This window comes from Equus asinus, chromosome 3 (genome assembly GCF_041296235.1).
Source record: "Equus asinus isolate D_3611 breed Donkey chromosome 3, EquAss-T2T_v2, whole genome shotgun sequence".
Lineage (NCBI taxonomy): Eukaryota > Metazoa > Chordata > Mammalia > Perissodactyla > Equidae > Equus > Equus asinus.
Window position 1 is genome coordinate 120,068,773 of NC_091792.1, and position 26,883 is coordinate 120,095,655.

Genomic DNA, 26,883 nt, shown 5'->3' on the forward strand with positions numbered 1-26,883 from the left:
ATGAATCAATTTAAAGAGTAATTTTAAGTAAACAATGGTACATATGGTCTAAAGATATGACAAAAATTATGACAGTGATTTGCAAATGACTGGAGTTTGGAAAATAATACACCAAAATGTCAAGTGATTCTTTTTTCCTTTCTTAGTAAATAGAGTACATTGAACACCACTGACCTCTGATTTGTTGATTAAGAAATCATGACTCTGGGATCCTTATTATGCACACTGGAGATTGTCTACCTATACTTTAGACAGATATAGATAGAGATCAAAGAGAGTTTTTTGGACTGAATAGTGTCCCTTCAAAATTCATATATTGAAGCCCTAACCCCCAATGTGACTGTATTTCGAGATAGGGTCTTTAGAGTGATAGTTAAGGTTAAATTAGGTCATAAGGGTGGGGCCCTGATCCAGTAGGGCTGGTGCCCTTATAAGAAGAGGTGTTTCTCTCCATGAGCATAGAGAAGAGGTCATGTAGGGACACAGCAAGAAGGCAGCCATCTACAAGCCGGGAAGAAAGGCCTCACCAGAAACTGAATTTTCTGGAACCTTGACTTTGGTATTCTAGCTGCCAGAACTGTGAGAACACAGACTTCTGTTGCTGAAGCTGTCCAGTCTGTGGTATTTTCTTATGGCAGCTCAAGCTGACTAATATAGAGAGTAATATTAAACAAGCGTTTGTAGAACACCAATTATGAGCAGAAGTATTATACTTGAGTCTATAGAGGATGCAGAGATATATCATACATGTGCCCTATCCTCCAGGGAAAGTAAAGCATGTACATAAACAATGACGATGCCAGTAGAAATTCAAGTATGGATAAAATTCAACGGGAGTTCAGAGTGAGAACCAGTGGAATTATGGAAAGCGTCATAGCAGAGACGCCATTTTATGTTTGCATAGGGCATGGATAAGTGCAGTAAAGGAAAGATCATTCCAGGTGAAGGGACTAGAGGATACAAAGGCACAGGGGTGGAGAAGCTGGGGCAGGGCTGGAGTCATAGAGGAAAACATTAGGGGGCTAATTGGGACCAGGGTGTGAAAGGTCTTAAATGCCATGACCAAACGCGTGATTGTTAGACTGTAGGCAGTTTGAGAACACTCCCATTTTAAGCTGGAGAATGACCAGCTTTGGAGTTTATAAGAAGACCTTGTGGCTGTGACAAGACTGACTTCAATGAAGGAGAGATGTTTGGTAAAGAAAAGAGCAAAGAAAGGAAGGCAGGAAAGAGAGAGAGAAGGAGGGGTCTGGAGAGGAAACTTCACAATTTCCAGGTGAAAGGTGAGGAGGGCCTGGCCTAGGGAAGTCAATCTGAAAAGTGGAGCGAGACGGGACACAAACCGGATTGATGGGAGAGGCAAGGAGCAGGAAGAGATAAAAGTGATCCTGGAGTATAAGAACTCCACAGCAAGAATTGTGATGCCTAACCTCTCTTGAATTAGGACCCATTTGGAAAATATCCTCACACTCCCCACAAAAAAAGACACACACATGCACACCTGGGTACACACCCAACATTTACCTTCAATTTTAAGTGGCTCACAGATTTTCTAAAGTCTAACTGTGGATCCCAGATTAAGGAATCCTAGAAACTGGTTGACTGCTAGGCTTCGTGTTTAGCGAAAATCCTTGATATCAGATTATTTTTCTATGATTATCTCTCTCTCCTACAATTTGAATAGAGCCAGTAGTGCTCTGGAAATTGAGAATCTGATTAATCAAAATTTTGCTGCCTCTACCCTCTTATTTTTATATTTCTCTATAGCTATATCTAGTCAGTGCAGAAAGAGTGGCCCACAGGACAAAGCCAGTAGTTTCTCAGGAAGATGACTCAAAAGAGGCCACAAGCATTAGCCAACAATCTAGAAATTCCCCAGCCATTGCCAAGAAGAGTGAGGGTCAATTGAGCAGAGGAAGAAGCAACACCTGGTAAAGAGAGGACAGATGAGGCCAAGAAGTGAGCTCAGTTCACGTATCGGGCATGTGTTGGAAAATAAAAAGAGGATGAAGAGGAAATGAACCGAGAACATAAGAGAATCCAGAGACTTCCAGCGAACTAGTCCCTAGAAGGCTAAGCACCTGTGTCCCCACATCACATGTGGGGCCTCCAACCCCACAATACGTTCCCACATCAACCAGAGAGGTGACCATCAGCTCCCAAAGCCTCCATTTGATATGGTGTCTTCGGGTATCGCTAAATCATGGTGCCAGCGTCCTCAACTCTGGCTGCACATTAGAATCATGGGAGGATCTTGGAAGAAAAAATACGGTGTTAAGGCCCCACCTCAGACTAACTGAAACAAAACTTCGACAGGTGGGCCCCAGGCATCTGTATTTTTTCAAATCATGCCAGGTGATTCTGATCCAGTCAAGGTAAGAAATCTGAGCTTTACTCTCCACGTGTGCTGCATGGCAGTCGCACCCACAGTTGGTTGAAGGTCGGAAGTGAGTCCTGCTCAGCTCTCTATGGGGTCACCCATCATACTTGTGTATTTCAGTGAACTTGGAGTGCTCCCTGTTTCCTAATTTTTTTAAGTTAAGGAAAAGAAGTGTTTTTTGCATAGAATACATATACATCCCTGTATTTGGAAGAAAATATACCAAAATATTAAGAGTATTCATTTTAATGAACGAATTCATTTTAACATTCTTAATAGGGATAGTAAGATTACAGGTAATTTTTACCTTTTTGTTCGTATATTACATTTTCTATAGGGATGTTTTACTGAGTGTTACATTTTTTTATAGGGACCATGATTTCTAAGCAAAAGTTAATTAGGTACTTAATATTATTTAGGACAAGAAATCCAGGAATAGCTTTTGACATGAATATGGAGGAGCCCCAGAATCTAGTTATGTTCTAAGCAGAGCCCCTTGCTAAAAAGAAATTGTTGAGCCCAAATTGGGTGGAGTTTGGGTAAAATTGGGGAAAAAAGGGAAGGAAATAAAAGAGGTCAGAAGGAGAAAACTTAAGAAAGGAGGTGATAACAGAAAACCCAAGTAGTCCAGAACAGGAGGCGAGGGTGGATGGGAAAGAGAGTTTTAAAGACCAACTCTTGAAAATGCAGGGGCTCAAGATCAAAAATTTCTCCCAAATGTGATGGTTTTTGAACCAGAGGTCAGTGGATGGTTTGACAACCACAAGACATGTTTGGAACCCTAAATTGAACACTGCACACGGAAAGCGAATTCATCTCAATCCTCGAAGAGAACAGCCCATTTATCTCAATGCTTCTCTCCATCAAAACCAGGGTGATGAAAAATGAAGTTCAGCCCTGGTGACAGGATTGTTAAAGCCAAACTGAAGAGAATATTTGAAATTAGGAGGGGCGTTTAGGGGGGTAAAAAGAACACGAGTGACGGGCAGAGCAGAGAGAATTTGTTTTTAAAAAAGAAAAACATCTGGTGGCCATCATTTTAGTTTTTAATTATCCCATAGGTATCTAGCAGACGTCTGATTGGTGTAAAAAACGTCCAATCTAAAAAACAGAAGCAACAAGAAAAGGTAATGCTGATGGCTTTGTCCCTTGAAGTTGAAATCTAAGCCATCAAGAATCTGCAATCATCGCCCAGTCCAATGGCCGATTCCTTTTTCTAAGCCTTGTCCTTTTGACAAGAGTGGCACAAACATGACTTTTTACCCAGTTAGAGCAGCTCTCTGGCTGGCACTTTCTGTCCTCACACAGAGGGAACGTTTGCTGAAAGCTGACACTTCACCTCCTGGAAGGCAGAACAACGTTTGCGGTTCTTGGGCAGTCTCGTCCCTCGAGACTCTCTCCGTTGTCACAGAGTTGTCAGGAGCAGTCCCCTGCTGACGTTTGAGCTGCCGACCTCCCTGGATCAGCACAGACCACAGTAAATTGGAGCTAAGGGGCTCTCCTTGGCTTGTCTGGCTACCTCAGAGAAAAAAATTCTTAGTGCCCAATTAAAAATTCCTCCAGAGCGGACCCTCCCCCTGCCCTGCCCTCCCCGAAGCCCACCCTCACGCTTCGCACCCCCTCTTGATGCTCAGTCCTGTCCAACAACTCCCTATATGAATGGACAGGTGGAATAAGGACAAGATTTTTTTTTTTAAGTCAATATTTTGTAGAAAGAACTTTGGGAGAAAAACAAATTCTTCCTAGTATTATTTTCTTTTTATAACCTAATCTGACGTGGGGTTACATCAGTACCACATAGCATTGAAGAAATCAGTTGAGATTACATCCTGTTCACGGTCCTCTGTGGATCCGACAGAAATTCCAGGCTGCAGGACCGGAAAGGATGCTGAACATCAGCTGGCTTGACCTCACCTGTGCTGCGTGAACCCCTTAGACGTTTTACCAACCATCTGATGATCCAGCCTGTTTAAACATCTTCATTAAGGGCAAGCTTGTTCGATTCAAATATGATCAGGTTCTGGACAGCTGTGGGTGTTGGAAAATCCCTCCTTCCTTGTGCCTCCAAATCTGGCTTAGGTGCTTTTGTTTAGGTTCTTATGTCACCTGTGTGACCTCATCGTAACATTTGCCACCCTTTGCCTTATAATTGTTCATTAGCTTCCTGGGCTCCACCCCCACCCTCTCCGGGCTCCCAGCTCCTGAGGACAAGCACCATGTCCCTCTTCAGCATCACATCAATGGCATCTAGCACAGAACACTTACTAGGCAATCAGGAACTATCTGTTGAATGACTAAATTCATGAATGGTGTGCATCACCATTCATTCATGACCATGAACGGGTCAGCATCCTTGTGCTTACTGGATAAGGCTGGAGGAGAGTGTTAATGACAGCTGTTTAAATAATATCCAGCAAATATGTGAACAGCTGCTAAGTGCCTTCTGCTTCTGATGTCTCCGTTTTCCCATCTATGAAAGAGATGAGTGAACTCCGCTGTTCCCCACCAGTGGCAGTACCAATCCTCCCTACGGGGTGTATGCAAATATGTGGGGGACTTTTTGGTTGTCACAAGGTTTTCCACCTGAGTGCTACTGGCAGGGGCCAGGGATTCAAAATGTTCTGCAATATCTGAGACAGTCTAGCACAATAAAGAATTGCTCGCTGCCACCTCCACCACCATTCAATATCAATAGCGCCCCATTGAGAATCCCTGTGGATCCACTACAGGCTGTGAATCAGGGGACTAGGAGTCTAGTCCTGACCCTGCCACCAACCAGCTGTGTGACCTGAGCACACTGAGTCACCTCTCTGTGCATCAACTTACTCATCTGCCACATGGGGATAAAAAAAATTCCCTGATGTTTTTACCTCCCAGGGCAAAATCAAATAATCATGGCGAATGCCCTGCAAAAACTGTAGGAATGCCATACACACTTGAGGCTTCATTGCTGTTACATGAGGAGTCTAGCAACTGGGCCAGCATTTCTAGAAATAAGAGGGATTATCCACAGAGCACTGCCAGGAGTGGCATCTGTTAGGTCCCTGATTGTGTACTCTGACTCCGACCTCATGGCCATGTCAGTTGCCCTGCTGTGATGGAAAGCAGAGGTGGGAGAGGCAGATGGAAGGCGACACTGACCAGAGGAGGTGCACACGTGGAAGGGGCTGTGCTCCACCTCCGCCTGGAATTGCCTTCTTCAGGACTTCTGCTGGCTAACTCCTGCAGCAAGAACCTTTTCAAGTCAGAAATCAGATCACACCCCTCTCCTGGTTTGACCCCTTCAGTCGCTTTCCATTGCACTGAGGACACCTTTTGCCATGGCTCACTAGGCAAAGAGGTCTTCCTCTCTGACCCATCCCCCTCCCTCTCTCACTGCTCTCCAGCCACACTGGCTTCCGGCTGGTTTTTCAAATTTTGTCTTGTTTATGATTAGACCAAGTTGTTCCTACCTTAGAGCCTTTACCCATTCCCTCTGCCTCGTGCTTTAACTCTGGATCTTTCCATGGCTTGTCTCCATTCCATTACTCTGGTCTTGACTCAAGGTTTCCTCCTGCAGGAAACTAATCTAAAATAGTCTCCTCCAGCTCCATGTCCCCCACCCCCCATCACTCTCCATTTTCTTTTTAGCTGTTGCATCACTCTCTGAAACTATTTCTGTGTTTCGAGACCAGAGGCTTTATCTGCTTGTTCACCACTCTAACCACAGAGCTTAGAGCAATGTTTGGCACATAGGAAACACTTAACATATATTTGCTGAATAAAGGGAAGGATGGAAGGATGGGTGGGTGGGTGAATGAGTAGATGGATGGATGAGTGGGTGGTTGGGTGGGTAGATGGATGGATGGATGGATGGGTGGGTGGGTGGGTGAATGAGTAGACGGATGAATGAATGGGTGGGTGGATGGATGGATGGATGGGTGGGTGAATGAGTAGACGGATGAATGAATGGGTGGGTGGATGGATGGTTTCTTCCAGATTTAGCTCAGGCATCACCTCCTCCAGAAAGTTGTTCCTAACTCCTCCGGGCCCTTAATGCTCCATGTTCACATGCCAATCATAGAGTTGACCAGCTCACACAAAATTCTCTGTTTAGTCATCTGTCTCCCCACCAGGCTGTGAGCCCCTCAAGGGCTGGGATCATGTTTCCTTCATGTATGTATCTTCAGTGCCTTTGGCATTGCCTTGCCCATAGATCTTTGAACTGAACTGAACTGAACTGAACAATGGCCATATGCAACCCTCCTTTTCTTCTTGGTCATATGCAGTGCAGTGGTGGAAGGGGTGGTTTTCCCACCTCATCACATGCAATCCGCATAGCCCCAAAAGTCCTGGACAGGGAACACCAAACATGGCTACCTGATTCTGAGTAATTCCAGTGGCAACCACATAGAAATCGAGAATAAGATTTCAGATATTACTGACATCTGTTATATACTTTCAGGATTTCTCTTTTTGTTTTGATTAACAGAAATGTTCCTAGAGAAATGCATATAAATTAAAACTTGCCCTTTTAGATGGAAAAATATTTAAAATTCAAATTCAGAATTCTCTGAAAGATTTAATCTTTCAGATTAAAAGATAGAAAAATATTTTCAGTATCTCTTTTGTGCCAGACACTATACTAGGTATTTTAAAATTTGTTACTTCATAACAGCCTAAAACATAAGTATTGAGTATGCCCAGAGGATAAGACTGAGGTTCAGAGGGGTTCAGAAGCTTGTCCAAGGTCTCAGAGCTGATATGCAGCAGGATCTGGTTAGAATCCCTAACTCGTATATGTACGTTCTGTGAATCTTCCACAGCATGCCTGGAAGACAGCAGGAGATGACCCCTAATTTACCTGCTCTGTTGGTTAGAATTCTTGTATATTGGGCTTTCTTAAAGAGAGGGTCCAGAAATCCTTTTATGCCACCACTGTGCCTCTCCAGCCCCTAGCTCAGCTCCTTGAACTGCTGGCGGGGGTTGAGAACCAGGAACCAAACGGATGAGGTCTGACACATGGGTATTCCTACTCGAACGACAGACTGCTCGTGCAACAAGGCCCTTCTTAATAAAAATGAGGTTCTCAGGAAGATTGAAAGCAATTCTGGTTTAAATCATTGTTGGCTTTGTGGGCCAGGGCGAATCAGCAAGTATATGAACATCTGCCTTCTTTAGAAACTGTACAAAAAGTGTCGTCACTGGGCAAAAATCAAACCTCCACCAAATGGAGTATTTTGGCTACAAACCCCTGTAACAATGATCACACTGTCTGCAAGTTCTGGCCATACATTATTAATACACTTTCAGAGAAGGGGTTTTAGCAAATGCAGATTTTATGGATTTGACTTCAGGCACAAACACTTTTGAGATGTTTCGGGTTGAGTTTCTCCATTGGATGTGTTTTGGCAAGTGAGGGAGGGGTGAAGTGGTAGGTGGGGCTGCGGGAGATTAGCTTGAGTTTATTTTGGAATTCAGATATTTCGGGGGATGCTTGTATTAACACAATAATGTGCACTTTAAACTGAATATAAAAGGTAGCCCTGGACCCTTCCTGTGACTCCTCCCCGGAGCCTTGTTCAGAATTCCCACAGCATTCAGAGAAGTAAGGCAATGCAGGGTAGCGAGACAAGCCTGAGGTCGCCTAGTCTACCACCTGGGCACAAGTCGTTGTAGAGAAAGTGTTGTGCTCAAATGTTGGCTCCATCCCTTTGAGCTGTGTGATCTAGGGCAAGTTGCTTAACCCCTCTGAGCCTCAGTGTTCTTAACTGTAAAATGGAGATAATGGTGCCTCCTTCAGAATGCTGTTGCCAGGATAAATGAGATAATATGTGTGAAAGTGCCTGGAATGGTTCCGAGACCTTGGGGATAGAATGTAATGGTACATGAGCAACTCGACCTTGTATCTGTCAAACTTTTTGACAAATTAGGTGCATGAGTTCCTGTTGGACTCCAAGGCCTATCTTTGGGATGTGTGTATTTGCGTCTGTGTCTACATCTGTGTGCTACCTGGGGAGAAAGAAAGACAAAATTGTGACAAGTGGAGACTACCTGCATGATAGTTAAAAGCATGAGTTCTATAGACAAGACAGACTGCATTGGTTTAAGTCGTTGCTCTGTGTTACCTTGAGCAAATTGCCTAACCTCTCTGTGCTACAGTTTCCTCTTAGGTAGAAGGGGAGAGATAACTCGGGGTGGCTGTGAAGATTAATTGACTTAACATATGTAAAGTACTCTGTATCAGCTAAGTATTTTTATTTGAGCCTGTATTTGTGATTGAGCTGGAAACAGAGCTCTCTTTGGCTTTTAAGCACCTAAGTCAATAGCTCTGTTCTCCATTTCTAGGATCAGCAGGATGTAGCAGAGGAGAAAACTGTGACAATGAAAGCAACAAAAATTCCTAGAAGGCTTGTGTTCAAGGAGGTGCCAGGACAATGACCTGTGATGGGCACAAGCAGTAGGATGACAGAAGCCAAGATCTTTGAGAGGTACAACAAGAAAGAGGAGCAGGGAGCAATGGCAGAGGGCAGCAGCATGGCCCAGTGGGCTGGGGACACACTCTGCCTCCTACAGATGACTCTTATGTTGAAGGTAGGATTTGAGACTTGGGGTTTGGGAACGTTACAGGCTTCCAGGGTCACCCCGCATGGAACACATGCCGGGCAGTGTGGAAGAGCCCTATAGCTTCCGTTTGCCATCTACAGAAGTGGTTAGGCCTTTTCCTGTAACATTGTATTAAGGGTGTCAGCTGGTGGGGAGGGTGGAGTGTTCAAGTGGGCGCATTTCCCTAGGAGCTGGAGGAACAAAGTGACCAGGGCCCTTTGTGGTGACATGGGGCAAAGGCCTCCAGGACATTTAGCAGATAACAAAGAGAAGGGTAATTAAATAAAGCTACCCCCGAGAGCTCAGATCTGTGCCGATGGATTTAATCTAACTTAGACCAACAGATGTGCAGAGTTCTGGAAGCTGGGGGCTTATTGTCAAGCTGAAGGTACGATTGCGTGGGTTGGAAAGCGGCGTACTACATGTTTGACTGCACTGGCTCGGGAAGGAGACTTCCTGGTTACAAAGCCCACCTCTCTTACTTCCTAACTGTGCGGTGTGGGGAAAGTTACTTAACTTGTCTTTAACTCAGTCTTCTCACTGTTGTGGGCTAAATTGTGCTCCCCCAAACTTCATATGTTGAAACTCTGACCCCCTAGTTCCTCAGAACATGACTTTATTTTGAGGTAGGACCTTTAATGAGATGATTCAGATAAAATGAGGCCATTAAAATGGGCCCCAATCCAGTCTGACTGGTGTCCTTATAAGAAGAGGAAACTCAGACACAAGAGACACCAGGGACGTGCAGGCATGGAGGAAAGACCATATGAAGAGGCAGCAAGAAGGCGGCCATCTATGAGCCAAGGAGAGAGGCCTCAGGAGAAACCACACCTGTCGCCACCTCGATCTTGGACTTCCAGCCTCCAGAACCATGAGAAAATCCATTTCTGTTATTTAAGGCGCCCAGGCTGAGGTATTGTGTTATGGCAGTCCCAGCAAATTAATCCACTCATCTATAAGATGAAAGTTAAAAATAGTGCCTACCTCATGGGGCTGTTGTGAAGTTTAAGTGAGATATTCCATGTGAGGCACTTTACCTTTGTCCAGGCCATAGTTAACGGTCAATAAACATTGGAATGATAGAAGGTGCACCTGCCAGTTGTGCTATATTGTGGGGTGGGGACAGATTCTCCTAAATTCTTAAGCAGTGGCTGAAGCAACAACCATAATGCATTAAGTACTTACTATGTGTGGGTCCTTTTTAGGATTAGATTTGGCTGCAAACAACTGGAAGAGAATATAATACTTAAATAAGATAAAACATATTTCTCTGTCCCCTACCAACATTTGGAAGCTGAGTCCACGGCAGTTATGGTACTCCATTATGTTAGGGACTTGAGTTCTTTCTATTTTGTTAAATTGTCACGTGTGGATATCTTTCCCTAATTCTCCTCATTGCCCAAGATGGCTGCAGAGCTCCCACCATTGTATCCCAATTCTATCCAGGGCAAAGTACAAAAAGATAAAAATGTGCAAACCTTCATTTTAAAGACACTTCCAGGAAATTACACACACCTCTTTCACTTGCATTTCCTCAGCCAGAACTTAGTCCCATGGCCACACTTAGCTGTCAGAGAAACTGGGGAATATAATCTTTATTCCAGACAGCCAAGAAACCAGCTACAAATCCAAGTTTCTGTTATCAAGGACAAAAGGGAGCAGAGAGACTCAGTAACAACAACTGATCTCTGTCACAACATGCAATGTGTGTACTTATGAACTAAGCACCATTATTATGTGATTTCTTTTTCAGGTGGGGAAACTGAGGCTTGGTTTCTTCTTCAAGGGCCATACAGCTAGGAAGTGGCCAGGGTTTGATCAGATCCCTAGTCTCTCTCTCATGCTACAATCTATCCTCTTAACAAGTAAGATGGACTGCTTCTCACACAATCAAGGGTCCTCAAGATGATGGTGACAAACTTGCTAAGCCCCCACTGCCATCAGATGGAAGACTGCCAGTTAGATTGCAGTCGCTTAAGCCAGACATGGAGAAGAGCGTTTGAAGTTTCACCACAAAGATGTGTGGAAATGAGTCCCGAAGAAAAGTGTAACATCATCTTGCCGTTCCTGGGAGATGCTTAGGGACAGGCAAGAGAAACCGTCGGGGAGGTTTTGGGGGGACTACTCCCCGTGAAAGTTATGCCTCCGATGAATCTGTGATTAGAAAGAAAGGGGCTTAAATACATGAGTAAAAAAAAAAAAAAGGTGATTGTTCTATCTGGTTAGCTTAAAGGTTTTCAGGTAAAAAAGAAGTCTGACAGAAAAGTTGAAGGAGTAAATGTTAGACTGGAGTAGAAAAAAAGGCTTTCACTAAAATGTCAGGGGAAAAAGAAGTGCTGGGAAGGGAGGCCATTAATAAGTGAGCACGGGACGAAGCTGGCAGTTCTTCAAGGGGGGAGCTACTGCGCTACTTTTTAAAAAAGGTTCATTTCTTTCCTTTCATCTTCAGCTCATTTATAGGTGTCCATTTCAGAATATCTACCCTCTTCCGGGCAAACAGGCTAAATAGAAAACATTAAAGAAGTGTCATTCCATGAGTTAGGCCAAGACTGCAGCACGAGGAAGTCCTGGAGACTGTGTATGGTGTCGAGAGTGAGAGACTCAGAAAATCTTCCCAACCCCAAACGCCACCAGTGACTGCAAAAACCCAGCAACGATGCACTGGACGAACAGAGGAAGGGTGGGATGGGGAGTGACTGAATCCAGACACGATCAAGGTAGATGGACAAGAATCCTGCCTGAAAGCTCAGATCTTTGCCAGATTTTTATTTCAAGGGGTCTTTAAAACGACCCTGACTGGAGTTTTCTTCTATTGGCCCAGAGGAGAGAAAACAATGCTAGGACTCCTCAAATGATGTTCCTCCAAGGCCGGGAATCCTTCAAATGGCCATGTGTGTGTGGGATGAAGCAGGTGGCCCCGACGTGGTCCGAGGGATGCAGAGCAGTCGGTACCCCCATGCAGTCTCTCTCTGGCCCTCTCCTGGCGTTTGATACCCACCTGTGCCAGCCCTCCGTTGGGGTAAGGTATTGTTCCTTCAAGGCACCTGTTGAAAGGCGAAGCTTCCCTGGGAGGCTAACCCATTAGCACTGCAGGGCATCGAGCCCGGATGTGTTTCTTAGAGTCGAGGGCTAGAGAGGGCTGAAGCTGGGCGAGTTGGCCTGATTACGACATTAGAGAGGAGTAGGGAATGAGGAGGAGAAGGGGAAGGATGGTCAAAAGGAGACGTGTTGCGCCCTTGAGATGGGAGAGACTGGGTAAGGATGGGATCAGAGTTATGAATGGGAAGATGTGGGGGCCCAGAAGCGTTCCTATTTCCCCCTCGCAAGTTCTGCCAGGGTTAGACTTGTCCTCACCTCGGGGCTCTTCGTCTTCCTCAAGCCTACTTGTGAATTCACCTCACGTTCTTTTAATTATTAAAACAATAAAATAATTGCACAATCAATGAGCACTGGTTCTTAACTTGGGAGGGAAGTGATAATTAAACTCCTCTGAGAATCTGATGAAAACTATGCTCCCACTTCACACACAAAAAATACATTTTACGCATAGCCCACACAAAATATTATCTATTTTCACTTGATTTATGAACACCGTGGGAGCCCATCTCTGCATCCCATCAGAAGTATTAACCAGAAGTTTCCTGGTTAGAATGCTCTGATTTATTTCCTAATAACCATAACACAGAGATTTCATTTTTGTGCATTTCTTCTAAATCTTCTCCCATATGCATGCATAATTGTTATCGTGCAATCATAATCTACATACAATTTATGTGTTCTACTTTACAAAATCTAACGTTATCTTGTAAACATTTTTCTATGTTGTATACAGTTTTCATAATTATAAATTTGAATGAATGCATAATATATTGAATTGTTGCAGAGTAATTTTCTTAACTGTTCCTCAATGATTAGGTGTTTAAATGCCTTCTAATTTTGTAGTATAGATAATGCTGCGTTGAGTATCTTCGTACATTTTCTTGCTTCTGTTGAGTGTTTCCTTTAGACAAATTCCCAGAAGGGGTTTTACTGAATCAGAGTAAGAACATTTTTTCTGACTCTTGAAACATGATGTCATATTCGTTTCCAAAGGGGCTATAATTTTTGCTACTGTCAAAAATATAGAAGTGTCCCAATTTCACCACGCCTTTCCTGTAATGGATATTATTTTTTTCTAATTTTATATTACAATTTTTTTCTAATTTAATAGTTGTCATAGCATCAAGGGAACAGCCTGCTGTTGGGCTAGGTCAAGGGTGAAGCGGAGAGTGAGAAGACTGCGTTGGGAGAGTGGGGAAGGCTGCGTCTATAAAGCGAATGAGTCAAGCTCCTCTACTCTTAAATAGAGCTGGAACGAGGCAGGAAATGTGCATCAAGGAGAGGACCCACTGACGTAGGAAACGATGCATTCCCATTGTCTGTTCAACCACTTCTCAATCCCTCACTTGTAAATTTCCAGCAGTCAAAATGGAAACTAGGAGCTGGGGTCTGGTCAGGACCAGCCGTGACCCTGGATCACTTTGTAAGGCTACTATGATAGAGTCTGCATTGGGGTTCTAGCCTCATGGGCATGTGCTCTCAAAAAATTGCCTTGTGCTTGATAGCAATGCCATTCGACAGAAACATAATGCAAGCCACACATGGAATTTTCAATTTTCTAGTAGCCGCATTAAAAAAAAGGTAAAAAGAAACAGGTGAAATGAACTTTAATAATGTATTTTCTTTAACCCATCATATCCAAAATACTACCATTTCAACATGTCATCAATCCAAAAATTATTAATTGGATATCTTACATCCCCTTTTTCATACTAAATCTTTGAGATCTGATGCACACCTTCTGCTTACAGCACATCCCAATTCCGACTAGCCACGATTTCAGGCGCTCACCAGCTGCGTGTGGTCCTGGCCACTGTACCAGACGGCGCACCTCTGTAGTCTCAGCCCATCACAGGGGGAGGGGGTGCACCTTTTAATGCTAGGAGCTACCGGGAAATCTCTTCTTTTTGAGCTTTGAGCTACTGGGAAATCAGAATCATGTTTTGTTTTTTTTTAATCAGGAAAGAGCATTTCATTAAAAATGTAAAATATCCTGGTTCAGATGGCTCACGTTGGTTGTAGGGGAGACACAAGGAAACGCTGACCTTGTGCTGTGACACATCAAAATATACAGACTTGGGTCCCACTTCAGACACTCTGAAACAGGATCTTTGGGTTGAGTTCACAAATGTGTACTTCTGAAGCAGATTTTTAATTACAGGTTTTAGTATAATAATAAATTGTGGATGTTATGAATAGGAAGAAATTGAGTCCCATAGAGAGTAAGTGAGTCACTCACGTGCTCATAGGTAGGGGTGTGCCAGCCCCAGACCCTCATCTGGCCCGCCAGGCTGTTGTCTACACCATCACACCCGCTGCCTCCTCTTCTCCTGGGACCGTTCCTGGCCACGGAATACCTGTTGGTGACTGACAGGTATCAGCGTGCTTTGGGAACAGTCCAAATAACTTTCTGGGAAGGGAAAATATATTTACCCAATTATTCCAAATAAGAGGAGGAAGAATGAATTTCTTCCTCTAATCTGCCTTTGTCTCAGGTTGAAATTGCTTTCTTGTCCAAATGGTTAGACTAATCATGTGATAAGATTAGCAGGCCAGAAATGACACTTGCGGCCCCTCTTTAACAAAATACATAGCTCTGCTCCCTCTTCTTGTTACCATTGTAGAAATATGCAGGGGGATACTTAGATCAGAAGGTTTGGAACAAATGCCCTAGAGAAGTTTCAGTAACAGAAAAGCTAGCCAAATTGCCTGCTTCGGCCAGGGTCCTGTGGCAAAATGCTCTTCAGACCCAAGTGTGGTATCGAAACAAGAACAGCGAAAACAGCAGGTCTGTAAACATCCTGATGACAATGGGGAACAAACAGCTGGGCCGAGAGCAAATCAGTTCAGGCAAATGTGCTCATGTTCTTGATCCAAGTGCAAGACGAACGGATGCAGGGGAGGCGGCAGCTGCAACACAGCTGGACTCAGGAGCCATGTGATAGCGTGACTTGCAAATCATGCTTGAAAAATTCATTCTCCTGAGCTTGGACGTGAACACAGTCACGTGGGCCCCCAATCAGCTCACACACTGCAGCCAAGAGGGAGACAGAAATGCAACTGGGCTAATAAGAAGCATTAGCCCCACTTCTGGTCGGATTCGGCCGTCTTTCGGGGGAGGAATTGCACAGGAAGTGTACTATATTTGGAAATGACCCTAAATTTAGAGCTATTTGAATGATGGGCTGGCTTGAGCAAAGAAAGAGCTTGACTGAGAGATGCTTAAATGTAGTCTATAAGCATGTAAGGCATTTGTTGGGGTCTCTATCAAAGGGTCTCAAATGAAAGGCTGTCCTGACTCCTACTGGTCTAGTGCTTTGGGTTTGCAAAGAGCCTTACACTAACTTTCACTTCATTGGTGAGTAAATGAGGCTCAGAGAAATTAAGTGAATACTGGATATGTGCCCGTGTATGCACACTATATTATATATATGCACTCTATGAGTATACACACGATATTACATATATTTATACATCCTACTTATAGTACTATCAACATATATGGATATACATATGTCTCTCTATATAGTACTATAATCATTCACTCAACAAATGTTTCTTGAGCAATTGCTAGGTACTAGGCACTGTGTGTAGGTGCTATATCAACAAGGCTAAGGGATCCAGACATGGCCTCAGCTCTCATGGCACTTACAGTCTAGTTGGGAAGAAAACATTAAATAAATAATCACAGCATAACTATATAATTGGAGTCTGCAGTAAGTGCTACCAAGGCAAAGTAGGGGGTCATGAGAATGTATAAGAGATGTCTGGTCTGGCCTGAGGAAGCGGCCTTTGAGATGAGAAATCAAGAGGAACAGCTGCTAATGACAGTCCGTGTGCTGTTTCCACTGAGAATCTGGAAACAAAAGCCACCAGTGTTGAGGGTTTCACTAGGTACAGATGAGGCAGGAGGTTCCCCCAAAAGTACCAATTTCACAAAGTTAAATCATAATTCTCAGCCCAAATCCAAAGATAAGGACTTCATGGAAGACGAGGTTAAAGTTCAGTCTGCCTAATAAACACTAAGACTGTACCATACTCTAGAATCGGAAATCTGCGCACAGACACGCTCTCCCATTTGTTTCCTGCCATTTAAGGTCACAGAAGATAACAGCAAGAAGCACGAGCTTAGTTCTGCCTCTCACCGCTCTCCTAGTCTTGATGTTTCTTTTCTCTTTTCTCTGCTCCCCTTCCTTTCTCTCTTCTCCACCTCTACTTCTCTCTTCTACCCCCTTTCTTTTTCACTTTTACAGATTAGTATTGGCTATTCGATTAATCTTAACTGTAAATACCCACTTTTATGTCAAATGCTTATCATTGTCTTCGAGGTTTAGAATTTAAAAATGTATATATGACATGGCAACACTTTTACTGTATCACAAAAGCCAGCTTTTGTTTATATTTATACACACACAATAAATACAAAAGGTTGTTGGTGTGAGCTAGAATCAAATCCTTTTCTGGTGTTCAACCTCCAGGTCATATAAATTCTAGCAAGCTCAGCCTCCTTCCATGTGGTTCTATAAATTAGCCTTGAGGGTCTTTTTAAGCAAATAGTAAAATCAATACAGCACGACCGCTATATTCTCAAAAACAAAGAACTTGAATTCTTGCTGTAGTCATTCCTAAGTAAAGGAGGGACTTCCTGCCTCTGGTTGCTCAAATTCAGCAGTTTTCAGGAGGCAAGGACATCAACAATTTGGCAGAGGCAGAAAAACAAAAAGAAAAATAGCCAATAGAACCCAAGTGAAGTTTCAACACAGCGGTCGCCTTGGAACCCATTTGGGGGTTAACTTACTCTCGTTTCTCCAGCCCTTCCTTGCTTTAGGAGATTTGTACTCCAATTCCAGCTGCGTTCCAACTCCAATAAAACAGCGATAAGATGCCCCGGAGGGTTGAAGGCAAGGCTGTGGGTGCAAGCAGGGTCAGATCACATCATGGGAACAAGACGGGATTTTACATAGTTTGAGTGTTGACTGTTTTCCACTTGCCAACAGTGGGACATTTGTTCTCGTTGTTAAATAATTAAATAGGCAGTTTGTATTTATTTAACATACAGACTCTAGCCAATTCCTGCTGACAGCTACCAAAATAACCCCACATTTCTTAGCTCCTGATCGCTCAGAACGTTGTTCCCTGACTGCGGGGGCATCGCTGCAGAGCCAAACTCTCCTTGAGTCTCCCAACACCGTTTTTCATCACTTCAAACAATAAATCAATTCACAGCGTGTGATCTGAACAACAGCCTGGTGTTATTGGATGAGGTTCCGTTCTCTGAGGCACTTCCCACTACCAATGCTGAGCTGTCTTGAAACCATGCTCGCCTGTGGGTGGAAGAAAAAGTCTATGAGTTTTCCTCATTTGCGTTTGTCTGATTGAAGAAAGTGAATTTTGACCTAATGATTTAAAAAAGGAGAAAAGGATAACTTGGAGCAGAAAGTAGGGAGTTCGGGAGAAGCAAGCCAATCAGGGAGTGAGGGAAGGCGAATATTACAGTGCTGCGTTGGGTAGTCTGTAGAACTTTGGAACAATCTATGATAAAGTGAGAACCCTCGTTGGTCCCCTGAGGTGATCCATGGCAGAGGGAAAAAACTGAGCCGCCGAAGATAGCACCCTCTTAATTGGGGGAGGGCGATGCTAAGAGAGATATTGGGAATATTTATGTATTATTAAGGCTTTTATCCTATCACACAGGCAGAAAATTTTGTCCGAAGAGATATAGACCAGACTCCTCTTGGGGTTTCCTGGAGCTCACAGTGTTTGGGGTATCTAGGCAGTACATACTAAAGAGGGGTCTTTAGTGGGAGCTGAAGTGGGAGAAGGAAGCTATTTGACCTGCCCTATTTGGCTACCCATCAGCCAGAAGCATGACAATGTGTGGGTACCACTGTACCATATCATCTCCCTCCTGAAGCTCCCACTAAAGTGGGCATCAAAGGCCACCCTGGGGGAAGGAGCAACCAAAGGTATGAAGCAGGAGGGAAGACCCAGTGGAAGAAAATTCCTTTACTTCTCACTTTTCTACCTTCACTTCCTCCCTGACTCTTGAGTGGTCTCTCTACTGTGCAATTTGCCTTTTGAGTGATTCTGTCATGGTGGACTCTATGAAGGCCTCTTTGTTGACAATATTAAACAAGCATCAACGAGTCAAAATGGCTCCACTTTGAGCTGTCCATCTTTAGCAGCACTGCAGAGCTTGGAACTAAGGTAAAGAAAACCATTCACTCAAGTAAGAAGGAGGCAGCCTGTTAGGGTGGCAGAAACATTCCACCCGCAATACAGTGTCTGAAGCAGGAGGTCTCTCTCCCTACTATCTGTGCATTTTAAACAGTCTGAATTCAGTTTCCTCATCTATTTTTTTTTCTTTTTTTTGGTGAGGAGGGTTCACTCTGAGCTAACATCTGTTGCCAATCTTCCTCTTTTTTTTCCGCTGAGGAAAATTAGCCCTGAGCCAACATCTGTGCTAATCTTCCTATATTTTTTATGTGGGCCACCGGCATGACATGGCTTGATGAGTGGTGTAGTTCTGCGTCTGGGATCTGAACCCACAAACCCAGGCTGCTGAAGCAGAGCACATCAGACTTTACTATGCCACGGGGCTGGCCACCCCCTCACACACACTTTTTTCATTTGTAAAAGGAGGAAGTTTTTCTGTAAGATCTGTAAGCTTTCTTCCAACCTTTAAAAAAAGGCAGGCAGTCCATTCAAAATGTCAGTCATGGAGTCTTGACCTACTTTGGAATGAGAGGCAGTGTCTAAGTAAACTCAGTTTAATCTCTATTAGCTCAGCCACAGAAGCAGATATTCTGGGCTCGGATATCTCAGGAGCTGGGGTAGAGCCTTTGGTATGTTTCTAAAGCATAATAAAATGTGTGTGGATAGCAGAGAAGTGTGTCATACCTGCTCATTATCTGGGACCATATTCCTAGAAGGCTAATTCAACTATTTATTGCCAAGAAACATTATTTATCACAGTCCCAAATCTCCCATCAGAAACCTGCTCCTGGCATATCACCTATGTCACTATAATCCTTTCAATTCCCTGGACCATGAATCAAGTGACTACTGCCAGAAGAAATCAAGTTGTTGACTGTGGACTTTCTGGAAGGGTCCCTCACCTCCCTCTGCACCTTATTTGTTCTCTTCTCTGACCCTTGCCCCATCCACTAGGACCCTTTACAATCTTCTCTCTTATCCCTTTTCTCTCCCCTCCATTTTTTCCTTCTTTAGCACCTCAGCTGATGGCAGATACTGTTTTCATTTCTAAGCTTCCATCAGGATCAACACAGACAGCTTCACTCACATTTCCCTTCCTCTTTTTCTTGCCTGTCCCATTCCAATTCTTCCCCATGGAGGACAGGGGACTGTGTGCAAACTGGGACTGAATACAATCGACAAGGAACCTAATGAGCCAAGTCCCACCCCCACAGTACACTATATTCCAGGACAACATGCAGCAGTTCACAGGACCAAATATCAAGCCCTTCTTAGGATGGAATGTTTTTGTACCCTGTGGAGACTTAGCCTCTGTTAACTGAATCCCTTGACATCCATAATACAGAACGGGATAACACGCAAAGAAAGAACAGATCGCAGGTGGAGGTTATGGAAAAGAAGGAGGAGAGAGCAACCAAGTTAATTCAAATAGTGAGTGAGGGACAAAAAGCTAAAGGATACAAAGAAGGGTTTTATGCAGGGGGAGGGGAGGTAGTGAATGGGAACTGCAGAGTAATATGGGGTGCAAGAGAGTTGAGGAGAGAAAAGAGGAGATATGAACAATGTTGCCGGGTTGTAAGTTGGATCCCTTCAACCTTTTTTTTAAAGAGATGCGTCTTAGAGGCTAGATTCCCTCTTGATTACTTTTGGCTGTTTGATCTATAAATCTTTGAATATAAGTCTCTCTAGAAACTGAGCCATGTGGGTCAAGGAGACATACTGGTTACCCAGTAGAGTTTAGGTAAGTCTAGGAACTTCTGGGTTGTCTTTGGATTAAGCTCAGACCACTGAGGTTTAGAAAGAGTGATCATTGCAGGAACTACCCCTACAGGACTCTCTCATCAGACAGATTTTTCAGAGGGCAGTCATTTCAGCAGGATTGGAAAGAGATGAATGGCGGTCCTGTGCGTGTGATATGTGATACATTCTTCCTCCACTGAGAAACCAACACTTTAGTCCCAGTCTTCCCTGAAGCCATCAGGAGACTATCAAAGATGGAAAACTGTGCTGTGCTGAAAGTCAGTAGGTTTCAGAGCTAGAAGAAGAATGGTCTGCCTCTGCAGTTCAAATGGTGTTTAGAAATCCAATTAACGTTTCATTTTTAAAGCAGATCCTGCAATTGTGTTCAATACTGCCAACTGTTCAGTTTGATAATAAAACAGGCTTCTCTAAAGATGGCGTATAGTCATTAGGGAAAGTCTAGCTCTGTAGGGTAAACTTTCTCTTTGGAATAACAATACTTTATGTTTTTATAATTTCTTTCATCCAAGAATTTCAAAGCATTTTAAAATAGTTTGGGGTGACAGGAAATGTAGCATTTCGTAAGTTAAGCTACACATGTCAATACTTTGCCTGGGGACAGAAATTAATTACTCCACGGAAGTGATGTTGGTATCTAATTTTATTCCATTTATACTGTAAAAGTATCATTATTAATAAGTATATAGTTATTATTTATTGAAAGCAGAATGCTTATTCTGTTAGGCATCGTATTAAGTGCTTCACACGTATTATCTCATTTACTCTTCATATGAATGTAATTCTAAATCTAATGCCATTCTAGTATGATTCTTTGAGAAAAGTAACACTTTTATCCTCCTTTCACAGATTATGTAGATTAGGTTCAGAGAGGTCAACTAACTTGTCCACCGTCACATAGCTAGTAAAAGTGATAGAGTGTCCTTTATTGCATGAGGACAAGTTAATAAAAGTTCTGGTGGTCAGTTTCCTTTCCAAATGTCACCTGCAGGACATTTTAATCAGCCTTTTAGATCATGAAGAGATGGTCTTCTTAATCCTTGAACTGTGTGGCTGGAATCTTTGCCAATTCTTGAACGTGCCAAGGGTTCCGTTGTCCCTTGACAGCTGGTAAGTAGAGAAAACTCAAGGGTGATTTAAAAAATAGAGCAAATGAGAACTCTTCTCAACTGTCAACCAGTTTTCTAGAATTACAACTATAGCACATGCCATAGCCAAAAATTCTAGGATTTGAAAATATAGGGCCATCATCTTTCCCCTGGATTGTTGCAATATCCTCCTCTTTATTGGTCTCCCTGCTTCCATTCTTACTGCCCACAATCTAATGTTGATTGAGCATTTAGAGTGATCATCTTGATATGGAAAGTCAACTTCTCTGTTTAAAATCCTCCAGTGCTTTCCATCACATTTAGAGTAAAACCTACTGCTGAATGCTCTACATGATCCAGCCAAGCCTACTGATAATCTAATCTCATCTTATGCCACTCTCTTCCTGGCCCACTCCATTCCAGTCTGACTCACTCAGCCCTTTCCAGATCTTCAAACACATCAAGTTCAGGGCTGGCCAGGTGGCGGCGCAGTGGTTAAGTTCACACATTCTTCTTCTGCGGCCCGGGGTTCGCCGGTTCGGATGCCGGGTGTGGACATGGCACTGCTTGGCACACCATGCTGTGGTAGGTGTCCCACACAGAAAGTAGAGGAAGATGGGCACGGATGTTAGCTCAGGGCCGGTCTTCCTCAGCAAAAAGAGGAGGATTGGCAGGAGTTAGCTCAGGGCTGATCTTCTCAAGAAAACAACAACAACAACAAAAAACACATCAAGTTCTTCCTGCCTGAGAGTCGTTATATATGCTGTCACTTGCTGAAACTTCTTACCCCTACTTTTCTCCCAATTTCCTCCCACTATTTCTCAGGTCTCAAATGTCATCATCAGTCTTCAACAATGCACACACATACCCTCCCTGCATACAAACACACACCACATCTAAATTATGTCCTTGCTACATTTTCTTCCACCACCTTGTGTTTTTCTTTCATAGCTCTTATCTCTGTTTATCATTTTCTATTTTTTTGAGTACTTCTTTGTCTAATGAGCGTCTCTCCAACTGGACTGTAAACTCCACGAGAGAAAATTCCTCATGTCTTTGATCACATTGTATTCCCAGCACCTGAGACACTGCCTGACCATGTTAGGTACCAAGGAAATATTTGGTAAGTTGAGTGACTCTCAAGTTTGAGTCCTTATCAACCACATACATAATTGCTCTGTGACGTTTAGAAATATATTCAACTTCTCTAAGTCTCAGTTTTTTCATCTGTTAAATGGAACCCACAATAACAGCATCACAGAATCTATATGGGGAAGATATACAGTAATGTATGTAAAATGCTTCATAAACCATTGAGTCTTGTATTATAAAATTTCAAATTTGAGATTCAGCATCACCCCTCCGAAGCAAAAGACATTTCCTCCAGTCTGCTAGGCTAAACTTGCAGAAGGAGAAGACTTTGGACAGCATGTAGGCAATTTTTACAAGGCTTGTAACTGGGCTGCAGGGCAGTCAGAAGCTCAGAAAGGAGTGAAATAGGCCCAGCTCATCCCCTGAGGAGTACACCGGTCCCTCGACTGAGCCTACATGCTCATGTTTCTTATTCAGGTTTCATAAACTCAGCCACCTCCCGTTGGCCTTTCGTCCTCTTTCCTAACTGACTTCTCCTCCACAGCACAAAGCCAAAGGGAAACCCCCAAGGGCGTGTGTATCAACAGAGCACATGTGTTTGGAGCATCAGAGTGGCTCGTGATTATTTTGAGGGACGAAAAAATAGAAAAGCTCCGCAGGCATCTAACACAGAGGGTTCTCATCTATACTCAAAGCAGACATCACTCTCTTAACTGCTTATAGATGTTTGGAAGGAAGGACTGCGTCCGATGCACCCTACAACTTTTCCTAGGGTTTTTGGTTAAAACCCTCTTCCTTTTTGTTGACCTGGATTTGCAGTATCAGTCACTATACTAGCGGAGAAGTCAGAATGACTAGAGGTCATCTGGTAGGGGCACAGTCAGAGTAGGTAGAGGCCACCTGTCGAGATCAAGGTCTAACATATCTGTTTTCCTTTGACTTTCCTTTCTCACCAGTGGGTAGACTGATGACCTGGCCATCAGCATCCTTGGAACTTCCTAGAAGTTCTCTAATCCCCTCCAGGGTTTTGAGGTGAGCAGGGTTCCAATCATGTGGCTCCCCTGCTTAAAGCACTTCCCTTGCTCCCCATCGCTCTTGAAGTAAAGTCCACACCATAACATGGCCTATGAGGCCCGCCTACCTCACCAGCATCATCTCTTGTAATTCTTCCCTCCTCTCACTGCCCACCTCTGCCCACCTCTCTTCTCCAACCATGCTACTCTACCAGCCGGTCCCAAATGGGCTGGCTCTCTGTCGGGACTCGGGGTCTTTGCACATGCTATTGTCCACGAATGATAAAGTCTGTCTTCTCACCGCTATTTGTTAAAATATTTCCCTTGAGCTCCTATACTGTGCTTGGGAACAAATAAGGCAAAATCGCTGCCCTGAGGAACTCACAGCCCAGTAGGGCAGACAGATGGGTAAACAAATGATTACAGTTCAAATGTTAGTGAGGAGAATAAGTACAAACATGCTGGGAGCCCAAAGGAAGGGGCCACTGAGTTGGCCAGGGAGGAGTCAAGGAAAGCTTCACAAGGAAATCATAAAAAGAAGAATACTAACGAGAACAGCATGTATTTATTGAGCATTTACTTAGCTCTGTGCTAAGTGCTTTATGAACAGTATCTTATCAAATTCACAAAACAACCCTATGAGATGGATGTTCGCAGAAGACAAGAGAGCATAATGGTTGAGCACATGAGCCAGACCTCTGTCTCTGTCACTTGTAAGGTTCGTGGCCTTTGGTAAGTTATTTAACTCCCAAGGCACTTCCGTCATCTTTAAAATGGAGATCACAACTTTTTAATAAATCAACGTTTCTTGCGGATATTAAGAAAAAAAGAAGTATGTAAATAGCATGATGCCTAGCACCTGGCAAGCGTCCATTAAAAGTTGGCTACTATGAATATTATTCCTCTTGGTTTACAGAAAGATCTAGTAACTTTCCCAAAATTACACAGCTGGTAATGCCAGGTCCAAGATTCAAACCCAGATCTGTCAGCTTCCAGAGCCCAGGCTCTAATCTAGGATGTTTATCCGGAGTCTGAACAATGAGTAGAACTTTGGGACGAGTATTTGAAAGTAATTCTCAAAGTAGGAGTCATAAAGAAAAAAGAAAAAGGGGGCTGGCCCCGTGGCCGAGTGGTTAAGTTCGCGCGCTCCGCTGCAGGCAGCCCAGTGTTTCGTCGGTTCGAATCCTGGGCGCGGACATGGCACTGCTCGTCAGACCACGCTGAGGCAGCGTCCCACGTGCCACAGCTAGAGGAACCCACAACGAAGAATACACAACTATGTACCGGGGGGCTTTGGGGAGAAAAAGGAAAAAATAAAATCTTTAAAAAAAAAGAAAAAAGAAAAGGTGGCGTTGACTCGCACCAGCTTGGGAACAGATACTTGGAACTGAAATCTGAAAAATGGTGCATTCTGCCTAGAGAAGAATGTGCTGAGGCTGATCGACTCAGGTCGGTGGTGCACACCTGGTGAGAGAGCAGCAGCAATTTTCTCTGTGCCCTAGGCTGGCGGGGGGAGCTGGGCGGCCTCCAGGAGTGGACGACCAACTCTCCTTCCCCCCTCCCTCAGCTCAGGCTGCTGCTGCCAGGATCCACCTTGAATGCAAAAGAGCTCCCTCCTTAAACACCAGGTCCGGCCTCTCCCTGCTACTCTGACTGGCGTAATAGGAGCTAGGGGGATGCATCAAAGAAACAGCAGAGCCCGGGATCCATTCAGCAAACTTTAATTGCTCCAAAGGAGCATTTATGGTATGTCTACATAAAAGACCCTAATTATCTATTAACCCAGTAAAATAAGTTTCAAAGGGCTCACAAAGCCCTGTTAACCAAATGTGTAATCTGTAATTGCAATTCACTCGTTAGCCAATCTATAGATGTTTTAAGCCATCATTTGAAAGTTTACGTGCTTCCATGGGAGATGGTTTTCCTGAGGCCTTTCATGTTTGTTTTTAAGCTGAAATATACATAAGAAGTTGATCATGGGTATAAGCTACCCACTGTTATGGAACTTGCACAGTAAGATGGAATGAACTCTGATGGGTTGACTGCTACAGACTATGATATTGAGAACAGTCCCTGAATTGTACTAAAGGCAATGGATTTGGGCCCTGAAAACTGAAACCGAGTCTACACTAATAAAATGCTGATCTTAATTCAAGAACTAGCAGTTTTCAGTGTGTCTCAGCCATGAAACCAGAGCCTGCAGTGTAGGCAAATTGATCCTGGCTCTTGGGCTGAGGGAGGCTTCTGTGAGGTGATTTCATCTACATATTCGTTCATTCGGCCAGCAAATACTTGGACTGTGGTCCCACTCTCTGCCAGACACTTTGCTAGGTGAGGAAGGTTCGATTGACAAGGTCCTGCTCTTGTGGAGCTTATGCTTGGAAGACAGCAGAAATAACTAAATGGATAAGCTCATTTCAGAGAATAGTGGTTGCTATTGAGAAACTACAAGAGGTGACGGGATGGTGACTATCCAGTAGGAGGCTGGGGAGGGCCTGATTCAGACTGAATAAAGGGCCTATCTGAGAATATGATTTTTTAGCTGGAGATTAACTGATGAGAAGGATTCGGTAACACAGAGATCAGCAGTGAGCTTGCCATGTGTGAGAAGCAAACAGAAGGCCGACGTGGCTGGAGCATAGTGAGCAAAGCAGGATGAAATAGTCTTGGAGAGGCTGGCTGGGAGTAGCTCATATGGAGACATGTCATGGTCAGGAGTTTGCATTTCGTTTTAAGTGCAGTCAGAAACTATAGGACTGTTAAGTAGTGGGATGACATGAAAATGTACATTTAAAAAGACCATTCTGGCTGCTGAGTGGATGATGGATTGTAGGAAAGCAAGAGTAGACAGGTAGACGGCTAGGAGGCCATCGCAATAATCCAGATAAGAAGAAAACGTAGGCTTAGATTACAGTGATGACAGTGGAGATGGTGAGAAGTGGCTGGATTTGGAATCTATTTTGGCATCATAGCCAACAAGGCTTACTTCACATGGAAAAAGAGGGAAAGTGACCAATGGAAGTTAACTCCTGAGATCTCGACCTGAGCAATTGGGTGGATAGTGGAGGTAGTCACTGAAATAGGAGAAGAAGAGAAGGAGGAAGTTTCAGGGGATGGAGCCGCAGGAATCAACAGTCCTGTTTTGCAAACGAGTTGTAGCTGCCTGTTGGATATCTAACTGAATATGTCAAATTGCACCGTATGACTTAGAGTCCAGATGAGAGTCAGGGTTGGAGCTTTAGCATATTGAAAAGTAGCCCCATTTCAAGCAAACTGAGGCTTAGAAAGGCTAAGGGATTTACCTAAGGTCATACAGCTCTAAGAGCAACCTGTAAAGGCCCCTGTGATGTGGTCTCCTTCTGCCCCATCAGCCACATCCATGACTCCCTTGCCTGTGCTGTCAAACCTCCAGCCACACTGACTTTCACTCCATTTCTCAAAGGTGCAGAGCTCCTTCTGCCTTGGAGCCTCGCACCTGATCTACCTTCTGCTTGGACATTCTTCCAGTCCTCCATCTGCTTAACATCTAGCACAATGTCACTTCTCAGGAAGGCTTTTTCTGACTTCGTAAGATAGATCATGTATGTCTACAATATGCATTCATGGTTCCTTCTATGTGTTACATGTCGTAATCAGGTCTGAATATGTGTGA